Source organism: Heterodontus francisci, chromosome 17, assembly GCF_036365525.1.
Source record: "Heterodontus francisci isolate sHetFra1 chromosome 17, sHetFra1.hap1, whole genome shotgun sequence".
In the NCBI taxonomy this organism is placed as follows: Eukaryota; Metazoa; Chordata; class Chondrichthyes; order Heterodontiformes; family Heterodontidae; genus Heterodontus; species Heterodontus francisci.
In genome coordinates this window covers 29,069,752-29,087,790 of record NC_090387.1, presented here as the reverse complement: position 1 = coordinate 29,087,790, position 18,039 = coordinate 29,069,752, and the positions used below count along the sequence as shown (strand labels likewise).

Genomic DNA, 18,039 nt, shown 5'->3' with positions numbered 1-18,039 from the left:
TTTGGATGCGCAAGATTTTTTTGTTAACTTGTATGCAACATTTGAGAAACAAAGTATGCAAGGCAGGGCAAAATGGTTTTTAAACATGGTCCAAAAGGAAAAACTGACCAACAAAACGGAATGTATGTTTATAGATACTAGGGCAACACTAGAAAGGTGAATGGCAATTGCAAGAAAAGGAGAACTGCTTTTAAGATTCTATTAACAGTTTTCTCAGTAATCCCAGAATACAGCACAGAAACAGAAGTGCTTTTCTAAGTGGAGACAAATCTTGTAATTTTGCTTCAGTGTAATTGTGTATGTTACAAACATTACTGATTGGCAATGGGTTGGTACTGTTGGACCCTTCTCCACCAACTGAAATGACAGCGTGATGAACTAGTGAAGCAAACATTTACTTAACCCAGGTTCAATCAATATACTTTATTCACAATATTTCCACTCTGAAAACCAATGCAGCAGCAAACTGGCTGAAGGCTAGACAAATCTGTGGCATTCTGTGCACATCGCTCATCAAAATGAGATTATTTTTTTAAAAAGACAACAAAAAGCAAATATCTCTAATGCAATTACCAATTTTTTTTTTTTACAGTCTAAAGTGGATTGTCTGTAGTTCTACCTTGCAACAGGACTGGAACAGTAATACTGTTTGCCCACAGTGCTTTACTTTGACTGACGTCTGCTCAGCTACAAGTGCCTAAACTGTCACTAATTATAAATGAGATTTATAGTGCATGCATTCAATGCCACGTATGACTTTGCAGCTTTGTGATAGAAGGTGAATATTCCACCCTATCATTTAAATAATGCTGCAGAAGATTTCAAAAGCATCAGCAATTTTTTTTTACTGATGGAGGAAAATAACATTAACCCCTTTTAACTCTAAACAAGGAATGAACATACTTGTGTCTATATAGCACCGTTTATGTCTTTAAGATGTCCCAAAGCATTTGACAGTAAATGAATTACACTTGAAACACTGTTTTGTATACAAACACGTCAGCCAAAATGTATGCAGAGAGATCTCAATGAGATAAGAGACAAGGTAATCTATTTTTGGTAGTGTTGGTTGTAAGATAACTTTTGGTGAGGAGACCGAGAGAACGTTCCTCCTCTTGAGCAGTGCCATGGGATCTGTTACATGCATCCAAACAGGCAAAGATACTTGGGTTTAAAATCTTATTCAAACGATGGCACCTTCCACGATGTGCTCCAGTCCTGGAGTGGAGCTTGAAACTATGAATCATAGAATAGTACAACACAGGAGGCTGCCATTGGGCACATTGAGTCTGTGCTGAGCAATCTTGTTAGTCCCACTTCCGTGCTCATTCCACATATCACTGCAATTTTTTCTGCTTCAAGTATTTACCTCATTTCCTTCTGAAGCCTACTATTGAATCTGTATCCACCACCCTATCCGGCAGTGCATTCCAAATCTTAACCACTCGTTGTGTAAGAAAGTTTTTCCTCATGTCGGCTGGTTCTTTTACCAATCACATTTAATCTGTGCTTTTTGGTTATCGAGCTTTCAACCGTTAAAAAGATCCCTTTATTTACTCTATGATTTTAAACACCTCCAAGTTTTGTGTCTTCCGCAAATTTCAAAATTGTGCCGCTTTCTCCCAAGTCCAAGTCATTAATGTATATCAAAAAAGGCAGTGGTCCTAGTACTGAACCCTGCAGAACTCCATCATATACATCTCTCGAATCCAAAACACAGCCATTCACCACAACTCTGTTTTCTATCCCTTAGCCAATTTTGTATCCATGCTGCTACTGCCCTTTTATCCCATGAGCTTCAATTTTGCCAACAAGTCTAATATGTGGTACTTTATCAAGTGCCTTTTGAAAGTCCATATAGACATCAATTGCACTCCCCTCATCCCTCTGCCTATTACCTCATCAAAAAACTCAAACCAGTTAGTCAAACACAATTTGCCCTCATATCTCATGCTGGCTCTCTGTTTTAGTCCATGCTTGCCCACGTGGTTGTTAATTCTCACACGGATTTCTTAAAGCTTTCCCATCACCAATATTAAACTGTAATCGTCAGGTTTATCATTCCCATTTGCATTTGCAATCCTCCAGTCTTTTGACCCCATCCTTGTTCCTAAGGGGAACTGGAAGATCAAGGCTGCACCTCCATAATTTCTATCCTAACTTCCCTCAGCAACCTAGGATGCATCCCATCCAGACCAGATGACTTAAGGCTGCCAGCCTTTCTAAATATCTCTGTTTAATCTATGTTTATCCCATACAGTATCTTGGAAACCACCCTGTTTACTGTAGCTTTGGCAAAGACTTCTTCCATGGTAAGCACCAGTGCACTTTTGTGTTGCAGAGGCAATTCTGAGTCCCCAGCAACACAGATGCCAGTCTTCAGCCAATTCGACTCACTTCACTTGATATCAAGAAATGGCTCAAGGCACAGGATACAGCCAAGGCTATGGGCCCTGACAACATCCCAGCTGTGGTGCAAAAGAATTGTGCTCCAGAACTAGCCATGCCCTTAGTCAAGCTGTTCAAATGTACGGCTACAATACTGACATTTACCCAACCATGTGGAAAATTGCCCAGATGTATCCTGTCCACAAAAAGCAGGATAACTCCAATCTGGCTATTACCTCCCCATCGGTCTACTCTCGATCATAAGCAAAGTTATGAAAGGTGTCGTTGCCAGTACTGACAGCACCGACTCACCAATAACCTGCACACTGAAGCTCAGTTTGGGTTTCACCAGGGTCACTCTGCTCCAGACCACATTACAGCCTTGATCCAAACATGAACAAAACAGCTGAATGCCAGAGGTGAGGTGAGAATGACTGTCCTTGACATCAAGGCAGCATCTGACTGAATGCGGCATCAAGGAGCCTTAACAAAACTAAAGCAGTCTGTGCCCGCATGCAGACTGGACAAGATTTAGCCTTGCCACTTATCAGCCCAAGTAAAATTCGCCCCACACAAGTGCCAAGCAATGACCATCTCCAACAAGAGAGAATCTAACCATCTCTCCTTGACATTTAACAGCATTACCATCACTGAAACCCTTACTATCAACATGCTGGGGGTCACCAATGACTAGAAGCTTAACTGTATCAGCCATATAAATATTGTGGCTAGAAGAGCCGGTCAGAGGCTGGCAATTCTGTGGTAAGTAACTCACCTCCTGACTCCCCAAAGCCTGCACCAGCTACAAGGCACAAGTTAGGAGTGTGATGGAGTACTCTCTACTTGCCTGGACGAGTGCAGCTCCAACAACATGCAGAACGACACCATCCAGGATAAAGCAGCCCACTTAATCAGCACCCCATCCATCACCTTAAACATTCAACTCCCTCCACCACAGAAGCAGTGTACACAATCTAGCCGATGCACTGCAGCAACTTGCCAAGGCTCCTTCGACAGCACCTTCCAAATCCACAACCTCGACTCCGTAGAAGAACAAAAGCAACAGAGATGCATGGGAACACCATCACCTGCAAGTTCCCCTCCAAGTTTCACACTATCCTACTTGGAAATATATCACTGCTGCTTCACTGTTACTGGGTCAAAATCCTGGAACTCCCTCCCTAACAGCACTGTGGGTCTACCTACACCACATGGAGTGCAGCAATTCAAGAAGGCCTTCAATCCAGAGATTTAGAATCTAGTTCTGAGATACCTTGGCACTTATACTTCCTGTAAATTCACTACCATTATCTCAAGGGCAATTAGGGATGGGCAACAAATGCTGGCCTTGCCAGCGACGCTCACATCCTACGAATGAATAAAAAAGTGCTACTACTGAGCAAAGCCAACACTTCAAAATAAAGTAGATTCTAAGGGTGGGGTTCTCAGACAGAAGAGCTGGATTGATCACTAAACGATTGTGAATCAACTGCAGGGAGCACGTAATGTGGGAAAAGTGTTTCTTTTATAAGTGACACAATCAGTATACACATACATACATACATACATACATACATACATATATATATATATATATATATACACACACACATTATACACACACATGGCTTTTGCTGGTTCAAATTATTACAGTAGTCCAATTCTGGACACAATTTTTCAAGAGTTCAGGAAAAAAGGTTGGTGCTATTTTAGTCTATTAAGTCCAATAAAAGGTCATCTTCCCACCAGATACTGCACACATATTCAATAAACAGAGTTTACAGGTAGAGTAAGTGCCAAGGTATCACAGAATTAGATTTCACATCTCTGGATTGAAGGCCCCTGGACAAAAGAATTTCCTTAAATCTTCCCCAAGGATTGCACATGGCCAGGAGGAATTGAAATCGAAGCTCAGGATTAGAAGCCTGGTTTCTCACATCTGGCATTTATATTCATAGTTCAAGGTGTTCCAATCGTTGAGAAGCTGGAAACCCACACAAACTGCCATAAGCAGAGGTGACGTTATTCCAAAGTTTGGACTTATCAACTTTCATGAATTGATTATAAAATCAATGTAAATGTCAATATTTTTGAAATGTCCATTCCCTCAGTCCAAAGAAAAATATTGTACAGTCTGCTTGAAAGTGACTCAAATTCTTGTCCAAATTCAAGTCTCACCAATATAATGGAGCAGGCACAATCACATAATATAATGAATTATTAAAGCACATCCTTCTCATTAAGTGTGAAACTGCTACATTAAATATTTCTCTTTCTAATACACTACATGCTAACTACATTTTAATGTGCCCCTGATGTTCACCAACAGTGACCCAAAAGGCTTTAAAGCTTTTTTCTTGCTACCACTCCGGTCATATGAGAGTTAATAACCTTATTGAATAATCAATGCCATAAATGCCTCTCAATTTACAGGAAAACGTGGTCTGCTAGGACAGCTATTGATAAACTGGCATGTTTTTGAGCCTGCACTGGGAGCCAGTTTACTGAAACTGAATATGGCACTTCTGCGGCAAAGACAGCATGGAATTTTGCAAGGGTTTACAATTCATTCTCATCACCCTTTCCTTTTCACTGTTACTGTTTCAATTGGCAAAAATGTAACATTTACATTGACTGCTCCCCCAGTGAAGGGAATTTTTGTTTTTAAATAGTTTTAAAAATCATTCTTCCCCCATTTCTCCTCTTGTGAAGACATCGACTCCAGTTGGGATATGGTTCTATATGTGCTGGGCCTGCCTTCAGTAGCTCATTGGAACACCCATTCTTTATGCATAATGCTGATGGTGAGTTTTCATAGGCTATTGAACGTGGAAAGCATCACGATCGAGACAGAATCTGTGTTCAGTCAACATTCACACTTCTAACGGGCATCACTGGGCAATGAGCAGAAGCAGAAATCCTGGATGATTCCCTTCCATAACCCATAGCACTTGAATCCAAATTTAATGGCTTTTTTGTCACCTTACTTAAAATCAGCTAAACCAGCACAAACCTGGGATCTCCTGAGCTGTACAGTTTATCTACTCACTGGCTTAACCAACTGAGCGATTGGGGGAGTTTTGAAACAGGTTTAAATCTCAAAAAATATTGTAGGGAAACACTTTTCAACATCAGTGCAAGCAACTTATAAGTTTTGCGGCCAATAACATGTCTGAGAAAGGCCTTCAACAAAAATTTTCAATGTGCTCAGTTTTATTTTAAAAGGATAAAATAAAATATAAAGCCTTCAACTCCACGAACAAAAGATTTATTGCCATACAGCTACTGGATAGAAGTAACACTAATTCAGTTTTTTTTAAAAACTTCAATGTCTCTTGCTGGAGGCTATAAACTGCTTCAGTTCTTTCGTGAAATGTTAGTCAATGGAACTTTTAACAAATTGCCCACCCTCTCAGCCTTACCTTCCAATTTCTCACTGCTGTATTCTTAAGATAGCACCACAAAGCCTTCTTTTGCATTGACCGTTGGGAACAGCACTGGAATCATGCTGCTGGAGGATAAAATTCATGCAGCAGTATGAATTTTATGCAGCCCAAAGCACTTTTCCAACAAGCATCACTAAAAAGGCTCTTACTCAAACTCTGCATCTCTGACTTGTCTGATAGATATTTCACTTTGGTTTTCATCGCAATCTTTATTTGTTCACTGAATTCCACGGTCCTTTAAAAAAACCTTCGTGTACACCTTTCCCCCAGGTTTTTGCAGACTTTCCGGTCACTAAATTCTCTCAACATGACCCAATGTTGTTGCGGCTCTACAGCTCTGGACTGGGTTTTCGAGCGAAGAAAGAGAGGAAAGGAATAAACACAAGTTAGGCGAACTCTCGATAAATCAACTCGCCCTTCTTCAGGCTGAACAATGTGCCATTTTCAGAATACCAGACACTGAGAACTCAAGAGAAAATCAAGGAGGATGGAGCATCTTGCCCAATAACTTTGCAGCAGCAGCCATCAATGTGCTAACATTCTTCATTCAAACTACTGCTGTATCCTGTCTGAATGGGTTTCAGTTCCAGTATGGAATTGTTACACAGCAGTGAAAAGGTAAGTGACTTCAGTATGAACCCCATCAGGAAACACATCTACAGCATTCTTTGATTAAAGTTCAATGAGAGCACAAATGGGCTGCTGCACAACATCCTGAGCCATGTGACAACTTTCACACTGCACATGAGCTCTCTCAATGGGAAAAAATGAGGAAGGCACAAATGGCATAAGTGGAAGAAATGTTTGAAAATACAATCTACTTCAACAATGGGATCTAAAAAGACACAACCTAAAAACTTTTACTAAAGAGCACACATTTTGAAAAGATTACTGCCTGCTCTACGTTACCAGAAATTTCTGGTAGATCACAGCTGACTTAGTACAGCAAGGAAGAAAGCCCGATGGTCTGCTCTATCTCAGAGCAGTCCAGCAGGTAGTTATCTATTAACATACACTTGCCCCACCCAGGAGGCACCTTGTTCAAATATCTGCATATGTTTACATTGAAGGGCTTAACAGCAGGACCTACCAAAATGTAAAATGTTAAAACAAAGTCAAGTTCTAAAATGTGTCCATGCTATTTGTTTGAGAAGACTAATGCTGCATGTTGACAGATCCAGAGGACAAGAAGATGACAGTAATGAATGGAGACTGATGAGGAATGTAAATCAAAATTATCACGTGATACAATCATTCTGTCATCCCAGCATGATGTCCAGCTTTCATCAACTATAGTTTATTCTAATTATCTTCCTCCATAACACTGAGTCCCCAGTGAGGGAGCACCGTTCTGTAAATGGCTACTCAAGGACATGAGCTCTTGCTACCTTGATTTCCACTCACCAACTATTCCAGCTGACTGCATGTGTAAGCAGATGAGGATGACTGAATTGCAATGTGTGGCAGCATGAGGAGAACCACTAGCCATTCACTTAGTTCAAACCCTTTGGCACTCCAAGTATATTCCAGTTATTCCAACCTTTCAATGGGACAGATTTGAAGATTCAAGTAGAATACTTTTTGATGATATAAACTCTCATTTCTAAAATTCAGGGCATCTGTTTGCTTTCATCAGCATCAACAGCTTACGTGGACGGGACTTTTCTAAGGGAACTGGAAGGGGTCACTTCCCATACTGAACGAAATCATAGAATTTCCCCCTCATCTTCTAAAAGGAAAAGCATAATTTACAACCAAATTTCCAGGCAAGATTCATCTGCTTTAACACAACAGGCAATGGAAAGGCCAACTGATGATTCTCAGGACTTATGCTAACAGCCTTCGTAATTATGCTTTTCTTTGCCCAGTTTCAGAGGTTCTGCTGTTCAAACTGTGTGCTGTGGGTTGTTTACAATGCGCTGATGTAATGCTGATTTGGCAGCTGACCTGTATGCTAACCACTGTATCTTAATAATGTAAGTTGCACTGACAGTTACAAATTTTGACTCATTTTCTTAAAGCTGCAGCAAACCTTCTGCAAAGTTCAACTTCTCCACTTAAAAGAAAAAGCTTTAAGCTAATTATGTCTATAAATAATAATGGGTTATCTTGATGATTCACTGAAGTAAAATTTAAATACTTCTGTACACAGGACTAGGTCAGGTGCCTGTACACAGGAAAAAGCACATTTTTGTGCTGATTTCAATCTGGGTCCAAACTTCAGTCCTACCATTGTCAAGTGCTTGCTTTGTTCAAACTCTCAATAACACAAGTAGCATCCTCAAAGGCATTTCTAAGCCAATACATTTCCAGATCTTTTACATTTTAAAAAGTCAGTGGTGTGAAATTCTTCTTTTTATGAAAAGCTGGAGCTTCATAATGAATGATCCATTAACAAAAATCCTACGAGCTGACAATACAACTTTCACAAAGGAAAACTCTCAATTTACATTTTAAAAAGGAATTTCATGAGAATAGCACAAATTGAGACATTTTCTACAGTTTAATAAATTACACTAATTGCACTATATAATACGCAGCATAAGAGTTTTTTTTAAATACTTCACTGCTAAAAATTGATGCGTGTTTTGATATGAAGATGTGAAGGACATTCAAAGACAAAATGCTTTATAAAGATGAGGACACAAAAATGGCAAAGAAGTTTCCTGTAGTTAATACATAAAAGGGCCTTCAAAATGTTTGTGTATATGTGCGTGTGCGTGCGTGTGAGAGAGAGCGCGAGCACGTGCACTTAAAGTCAGAACTTTCCTGGATTGTGTGCCTTACACTTTTGTGATGTCATGCTGTAAGGGAATTCCAAAGTAAAGATTCCTCTGGTCAATATGTGTAGTGACATTGCAAATGCGTTTGTGAAGAGTTCCTCTATTTGGCATCTCCAGCAGATGCGTGTTAACATTCTAAAAGGATGCATTTACAATTTCACTGCACAAGGTGACCACTGAAGTTCTTACTCATCCTAGTTCGACAACCTCGGGTGTAATTTTATGCTCTCCACCGCAGTGGATTTGGAGGCGGGGAGAACATAAAATCGTGTGGGGTGGTGGCGAATGGTCGCCTCATGGGATGCATGGCACGAAAGACCATGTGGGCTGCATCCTGGCTGTGGCGAGGTGAGGGCCTCAATCAAAGGCACTTAGTACCTGAACAACGGACCCTGTATCAGTGGGTGGTTGTGGGGGGGCGGGGGGTGGCTCGCTGAGGGCCATTCCTCTGCCCTTGCTGCCGAACCCCCCACCCCGTGACACCTCGCCCGTCCTACCTTAAGCCTGGTTCCAGCACTGCTCCTCAGTGTCTGGTCGCTGCAGCTACAGCAGCATCCACTGTTTCCACAGTGGTGCCACAGCTCTGATTGGCCGGCAGCTCTGCAAGAGCTTCTATTGACGGGGTCCTAAATCTTACAGTCAAGTTAAGTGCCTAATTGGCGCGAAGTGCAGCGGGCCTTCCATACAAGAGGCGATGCGAGATCTCGGCGTCGGTTTCGCCCGAGGTCGAAACCCCCTCCCCACCCCTAGCAGAAAATTCCACCCAGAGGGTCTGTAGCTGGTCTGGGTTTAAAGGGAGAGAGACTGGTTTCTTCCCCCAACTCCACTATCAACCAAGGAGAAAAAAATTCAAACTGTCAATGTGTGTATAAACATTGTACAAAGTCAAATTTTGAAATCATTTTATTCCCTGGTGTATGTGGGATGAGGAGGAAGGGGGAAGAGTGTAGCAATACTCCCAGGCATGCTCAAGAGGCTTTCTGAGCTCACAATGTGCACTGATATTTTGCAGTGCCATTCAAGTTGGGAACATCCGAATTGGGGAAGGGTTCTGAATAAAAACTCTGAGCCCATCTGAATACTTACTTACATGTTTATTGGCCAAGAATCTGCTAGAAAGCTGTTTTTAAACAATGAGTAATTTTGTAACTCTAGCTGCTCAACTGTACAGCCAGGAACTGTTTCTCAGAAGCTAAACACTCCTAGTACACGGAGAGACCTTCCTTTCTGTGACACTGGGAATCAGTAATTTAGGACGTTTTGATTCTAAAGTGGAATCAAACAAATTGTAGAACTAAGGCTGCCATGATCAGCTGCTTAAGCAACTCCATTAAATTTAGGCAACCGCACATCTCCTGCACTGTCAGTCAGAACAGCTGCGCCGCTCTTTAACTAAGAATTTATTTAACAAACAGAGTTGTTCACATTACCACCAGGAGTAATTCCATTCACTCGGGGTATTCAACCAAGGTCTGCTACATTTCCACAACTATAAACCGGAAACATATCCAACTGTGCAGATACAACACAATAACAAAATGCTGTGGATGCTGCTGAAAGATCATCGTCCTGAAACATTAACTCTGCTTCTCTCTCCATATATGCTGCTTGACCTGCTGCGTACTCGCAGTATTTTGTGTTTTTCTGCAAATGTAAATGTCGGCCAGCATGATGACATCTCACTTCCAGCTGCGTTAGCCAGAGAAACCCAGTGGAAGTGAAAGAGCAACGATACCAGGCATCCACATTTGATAACAATATCATTAGTATAAAAGCCATAGCCAGAGGGTTAATTGCTCTCAGCAGTAAATACACAACAAGATTAAACTGCAATGAACTGGTCCAGAGTCTGATCGACCAAATCTTGGTAGTTGGTCTGCTTCTTGTTTGTGGACGAACTGCTTACCATAAGACTGCTGGATACTTTCACTAATCTGGATTTTCAATCACTTGAATTATCGATGCTGTGACTCAATAATACCATTACGTAGACATTACGGGCGGGATTTCAATTCCAGGGTCGGAACTTCAATGTCACGATGATTTCTGTGTCCCGACCCCACGTGCACATGCTGCAATTTAATGTGCAGATTACTTAATTGGCCCAGAATCACATTTGCCACCCAATTAGCAGCGGCAGACGTGGGAAGGAGGTGGGACACAGACAACAGCGGGCCCGGTTTGAAGGGTGAGCAGCTGCCATTCGTCCAAGAAATTGAAGGGAGGGCCTGCGCAGATGACAGTGGATAGGGAGGGCCCTGTGCCAGGGCAATCCCCGTTTTTCTGATGCCTCACTGGGGCTGGTAACTGGGTGCTGAAACATCCTGTTCCCTGCCAGTGGCAACAGAAAGCCTGCAAGACTCACCAAGAGGGCATGGCTGGAGGTGGCTAACCAGGTCAGCAGAAGAGGAATGGTGAGGAGGAACGGGGTGCAGTGCAGGAAACTTTCAATGGCCTTCTCAGGTCTGGAAAGGTGAATCCAAAGAAAGACCTTGATGGCAAGCCTCCTGGTCAGTTCACCAGAATGCAAAAGAAAGGGGCATCCTGAGGGCACATTGAGTTCCACTACCATTGGAGAGATGTGTGTTCAGCAGCCTTGATTACCCATAAGCATAGGTTTGAACCCTAGCATTGTTGGACAGAATGCTGGAGTGCAGAGTGCAACAAAATTTGCGAATGGAAAGCTGCCAGTGGTGAGGGAGAGAGATGTTGTGCCATTGGCATTTTTCTTCACCTTGCAGGCCAAAAGGGAGTTTAACAGCAGGGAGAACAAGAGGGCACACTTGGATGGCGGGGTGCCCCAGCTCACGGTGCTGACACACTTTGAGGACCTGGCCCTTGTTGTGGCCAGAATGTCAAGCCACAGGGACAATGGGGACAGAGAAATGGGAATCTGACGTAGACAGGGTGAAAACATCAACATTTGCAGGTTCAGGGGATGCATGGTAATGCTCCCTGTGCAATGAGCTGTCAATGCATAAGCAGTCATCTTATTGTTTTAAGCAGCAGCGGCATCTGTTGACTTTCCCGATCTCTCCTCACCATTTTCTCTTATGTCTCCCACAGAGCCAGCTGCAGAGGGGCAGGAGTCCACATTATGACAATTTCCTGAGGAGTCAGGCGGAAAACACTTTGGTGCCTGCACCCTCACATCTTACAAGTGCACCCTCCACCAGCAGAGATACTCACACCTTGGTAGGTCCTTGCACATTATTACAGACAGTGGCACAGGGTGAAGTACACATCACATCAGAGCTGGAGCATATGCGGGAGGCAGGATCAGCTGTGGTCAGTCCCCCTCAAGGATGAAGGACAGGTGCAGCCCTGATCAGCAGGATGGAGATGCAGAGCCTCAAGAATCACAAAACAGGTGACTCTACCTGGAGAACGAGCGTGAGATGTGCGACATGTCGGAGTTACTTCAGGTACTGAGGAGTCATGAAATGAGAATGGAGGAGTCCATTCATCTCACGTGCTCCACAATGACTCAGTGCTTTGAGCGTGTGAGCTCCTCCATTGAGAGCGTGGCCAATTTGTTTTACAGAGCCAATACAGCATCACTCAGAGTGGATGCAGGAACAGCACACTGACCTGCACAAAATGCATGCCAGACTCAGCAAAGTTGGCCAGTCAGTGGCACATATGGCACAGAGACTTGGGGTAGATGCCAGCTGTGCCCCAGCTGGTGGTCTCCCCCAGCGATCAAGGGTGCCATGAAAAGGCTGAGGAGGCAACAGATGGTGATTAGGCTGCCAACCCTGAAGAGGCCCCATCATCATCAGCCGCCCCCATATCCCCTCTGTCAGACAAAGCAACTGTAGAGTCACACCCTATGAAAGAGGTTGCCCCCAGAGTGATGCCAGTGCTGCAGCATTTGGAGGTGCCCCCCCGCCCCCAACCCCGGCACCTTCATGCCGAGGCCGACTGCAAGCAGTCTGCCTCCACCTCATCCACAGTCTCATTGGAGTGGCCATTGGCAGAGTCCACCATGCCAGTAACGTCACTTTGTGGGTCACTTGGGTGTTTCTCACGTAAATAATAGAGAAATGTTAAGCGATAAAGCACTGGGAAAGTTGTTGCACTAAGGCTGACTTGTGAATTTCCATTTCATGTTGGCAAAATGGACAATGGGAAGTGAGGGTTGGCAGAGTGATGGAATGTGCTGGTGTAGATTGTGTAAGCTGGCAGCTCGGGAGCTTTCCTGCTCCTCCTTATTTACCCCTTTGCCCCTGTTGTGCAAGGATCTGCCTCAGCTTCAGCAGTTGATGCTCCTCATTGCTGGTCAAAGCAAGCTTGGAGATACTTGATCCCGTTTCCTCTAATGGCCTTCCTTTGTTGCCAATGGAACGTGGAGACTTCATGAACGCACCCCACCCCCGCCCCATAATGAACCCATGAGATCTGTTAGAAGGAGCCGTTTACCCCTTCCCCAAACCCAGCCCCCAGCCCCCCCCCCCCCCCCCAAATGCCCTGGTCAACAGTGCAGAGATAGGAAAGGTAATTCTTCACACTGAGCACGTCTGGTTGCCTATGAATTAACACCTTCCCTGAACCTTCCCTCTTCAATGCTGCCTCTTGCTTCTGTCCCACCGTTACAGCTCACTCCCGTGTCACTACCTCCTCCTCCCTGTCATGGTTCTGACAGAGCATCGAATCCACACTTTTGGAAGAAAAATCCTAAACTGGCCCCTTAAACTGACAAGCTCGTTAATAGGGTTAAGTGGCAATTTGCACAAAGTGTTGCCTCTTCTGGCTTCCGCTGCTACCTTTGAAACTCGGAGCATGCCGGTTTCACGTCAGGGAACTGGCACACTGACCTGAGGGGCTGGTTTAAGTAACCACCCGCCCCCTTTGCCATCCTCACGAACAAATAAAAATCCCACCCTATGTCACTGCAGTCCAACTGACATGAAACATGCACTGTGTGAGACCTCGTACTGAGTTTGTGATTAAATAACCCGTTTGAAATTGATCAGGTATGAAAATGCAAATCATCCAGTCCTGGCCTCACTACAAAAGGGGCACAAATGTGAGTAACAGTAGAGAGTTCTGATTGGATCAGAGTCATTACAACGTGTCTGGACTCAGTTAAACAAATTCTGTCTTGGACCATTTCATTGCTCCAAATCACAACTGTTGCTGCAAAATGAAATATACATCAACTTATATGATCTAATGGCAACAATGAAGTCAAGAAATGAAAATATCAGGAGTCTCACCAGCTAGTGACCTTGATTTGATATTTTTAGCTAAGAATTTATAGTAATTCATGCCATGATACCCATAGTAGACATTTAACACTTTCTCTGATATAAGGTACAAGATCTATATTCAGCTAGTTTGAATGTATCAGAACATTTAAATGATGCGCATTATGTCAAAGCAAATGTACAGTCTACTCACTGAAGATGGCACTTTTGGTTGTACAGTAAAAGGCATAACACCAGATGTCACTGAAAAGCTTTTCAAGTTGATTAAGAGACTCTTAGCCCCAGGCACACCTATTGCTCCTTGGTACAGTGCTCTCAAAATGGCAGCAGCATCTCTACAGCTAATGCCATTCGCAGTTTATAGATTAAGAGATTGACAATGATCAATGTTACACTATAGACTATATAGGTGATCTGCTAACATGGAGAAACATATGTAATTGGTGACCACGTCCAGTGCCCACTTTTCATACTAGTCTTCTAAGCCTCATTAAAGCTAGCATCAGAACTGCAAAATTCTCCTTTCTGTCCTCCCTCAAATGTAGTCCCAGCATTTCTAACTTATTACTGTTCAGTTAATGCCCTTTTTTTGGATGCAGCACTTGATTCCTTCACATATAAGGAAGGCTTGTCCCCCATCACATGTTGTCTTCTATTTGAAAATTGAAATCTTTCGAACTGTTTGCACTAGTCTAATTTTTTACATCTCAGTGAATCTTTCAGAGTATATAGAGATTCTTCCCCCGCTGAGAATGAAGGCAGGGTTTGATGCTCCTGAGAGCACTTTTTTAACAAAAACATAAAACATTTACATCCCCGCATGCAATACCCTGCTAAGATTTCCAGGAATACGCAGAAATAGAAAGGATGAATCGCTTCTAACTATACTCTGTCCTACTCATGCAGTGATGGCACAATGGTTTATTTTAAGAAATTAACAGCAGCCCATTAAAATTCTCCATTCTCAGTGTGTATTATTTTCCCCCAGGGGTAACTTTATAGAAGAATTTCCTAAGCTGCTTCGCACTCAGGCATTTGCTTGAAAACCCTCTCTTGCCTTTCAGTCAATACAGGAAAGCAGAGTCAATTCTTACTTAAGGAGGCAAAAGTCAACCTGCTGGTCGATCATTTGTACGTCTGTGAACATGGATTCCCGTAAAATCAATGATCTTCAGTTATTGCTATCAGTCTGTTTTTAAAATAGACTGGAAACTGTTTAAGTTCATACATGCAGTCAGTGTGCCCAGGGCAACATCACTCACTTATCTTCTATCCATCCATTCCTCCAGCTATTACAGTCTGCAAGCTCTTACTCAGACAGAGCATGAATCCTTAATTTTAAGATTATACTAAATTTATTTCACAGGACGACAAACAATTTGATTTGTGAGGGTATCTGATTGTCAAAGGTCGCACTTTCAACATCATGCCTGTTGGTAAGTGGGACATTCTCAGTGCACCCTCCCCCTTCCCCCCCCCCCCCACCCACAAGTTATTTAAGGAAAGTATGGAAGCTGTATAATCAAATACACTATGATTCAATCAGCCCCTTTTTCCAGTTACTGAACATTTTCACAAATTAGATCAAGCATTTTAGGGGAGAAATGAGGTTCAAATCTACATACGCCTGATAATTAAACTGAAAATGCTGAATTTTCTCGGAGGGAACACTGCTTAACCTTTTGTGAGCTGCTATAGCAATTTTGCCCCAACATATTCAAAAAAATTGTGCGCTTTACACATCTGAAACTGCAACTATAGGGAGCTTAAACATCTCTGAGACCAGCCACAAGGATGTACTGGGAACACCTTTTGTTGTTGCACATTCAGCAGAAAAATAGGTTTTAATTTTAAAAGATTTGAGCACAAGATCCAAAGATTACAAAAGGTAGAATAAGTATTTTTCACAGATATACTCTCTTCCAGAGGCTTACAACAGAGGGAATGCTGAATTAAAAGTCAACTGCCTTTTTAATAATGTACCTTTAATCTCAATTGACTAATAAAGCAACTGCAGTATCCTTTCCTGTCATCACATTATGCCTCAATGATTTTAAATTTGCATTCTAAACAGCTCAAATATTAGCACATGTAGAAACAAGTTCACTGTATGGTTTGGACACTAAGGCTAACAGTACTGTTTTAAAGACAGTGAAAAATATAATACAGTGCAACAAAAAACCCTTGTAAGATAGACACTGCCACCACTGCTCATATTAATGATCTGTTCCTGTCACATAATTTAAAGGTTTGGACTCCAAGCAGACAAAGCAAGCTCTGTGGGATTGTGTGTCCCACTGGCAATAACATGGCGGTGTCATGTAGGCCTAGACAGCTCCTCCTGAGTAAAAACATGCATAGGTTATGACTTCTAAACCCTTCCCTTCAGCAGAATATCTTCCTTCGTTGCCCCCGGCTAATTCAAATGCTAATAGACTATTGCAAAACAATCTCTCAGATGCATCTAATTTCAAGAGAGGAGGAAGCTCCCCGTGCTAAGCCCAGAACGGTGCCCGTCAGCCAACGGCATTTCAAAGTGACTCGTAGCATACAGCCTAAAGGAGGTGGTGCCTCCATTTCCTGCGAATTAAATATTAACAGCTTTAGTGTGTAATTTTAATCATTAATTAGCACTGAGCTAATTATGTACGTGACTCACATGAATGCAATAAATGTTGCTGGTGATAAACCAACGTTGAAGAAGGCATGAAATTGTAACTGCACTCCAATTAGTTGGGAGATGAAAACAGCCCCTGTGCAGTTTACGGGTAGACTAACAGAATGGCCCTTTCAGGCTCTCCGCATATTCCCCCCCGTTCAGACAATATCAAAGTGCAGCCAATTCAAACAAGCATAAGTTAAAGGATGAAGAACAAAACCCTATAATGGCAGGTGAGAAAACACAAGGGAACCAGAGATTCATGCTCAACGACCTTAGTTGCCGTGGTCTCTCACCTCATGCAAACAGCTTTCTGCTGCTCAGGGTGTGGCTCTAAATCATTTTCTTTTGGATTTGTGGGGAGGTGGACAATTCATATATTTTAATATCACATTGCACTCAATCACAAGTGTCCTTTGCCTATAAAAGCAGTAATTCGAGGGAGAGGCCTCTTGACATTTATTATTTTCGGTTATATGCTTCTGGATTGTGATTTTGTAACCTTTTTAGAATATTACAAAAGTCTCAATCATTGGAAAGAATTTCTCTGATATTTTTGACAGTGGCCTTCATTGCTTTCTCAGGCAGTCACTGAGAGCTGCACGAGTAAAATGGGGTAGGGCACCTCAGGCGAACCTTTAGAGAAAGGTGGTAGTATTTTTTCCATTTCCAAGAACAATCATAAGGCTTTGCTCTATATTGTCTTTCTCTGAACTGAATAATTAGATCTGCTGCTGTTGTTACAATGAATCCAGTACAGATTCAGGGGCTGGTTCGCAATGCTGCAGAATCTGCTTTAGTTATTTCAGCTAAAAAACAAAGCAGTCACGAATCAAACGCAGATTTCAAGCACCATTTTCTGATCCTTCATTCGAATGCTCAGACTCAGTTTCTTTCGGTGAACTTGAAAAAATTGGCTCCAGCATCTGGACAGTATTAAAAAAAGTCATCTTAAAAAGTCATCAAGTGTAGCAACTAAATGTGAATAGATAGGGAACAGCAACTTCAGGAATGTTCAGATCTTTGGAACCGGCTCCAATTGCACTGATTCAGATTCAAAAAGGGCTTCTGAGCCCGAACCTTTAGCTGAGTGGCTGCCTAACTCAGGTGTGATTTCTTACAAATCACTGTGATTGGAAATTTGACTATTGAAGGCAAGTACATGGCCTTGGGAAGTTTTACACTTTATATCTAACAAACTCAGTCCCCGAGATCCCTGAGGTCTCCTGTGAACCTGAAATTGGTCCAACCTCAAATTCCGTTCAGTTTAATGCATGAATATTTGACCCACTTCAATCGCACACAGATCAGATCAACAGCCCATATTCATATTGTGCTTTTTATATAAAAATGGATGTCACATACTAACAGGAGAAATGACAGAAAGAATCAACTAACGGATTTTATGATGGTGAAATGAAGGCGGGCAGAGTGGAGGGGTTTAGGAAAAAGTAATACCCTTAAGGCAGCACCATGTTGGGATGCTCTGATGTACTATCTGCATGATGGTATAACACTGGCTTGCAACTGTAATTTACAATTTTAGCATCAGC

General features: G+C 42.5%; 1 protein-coding gene across 4 annotated transcripts in view; it reads right to left on the bottom strand.

The window, feature by feature from the left end:
• Positions 1-18,039, bottom strand: part of zfhx3b (zinc finger homeobox 3b) — a 483,313-nt gene that overhangs the window by 353,415 nt on the left and 111,859 nt on the right. The window lies entirely within an intron of this gene.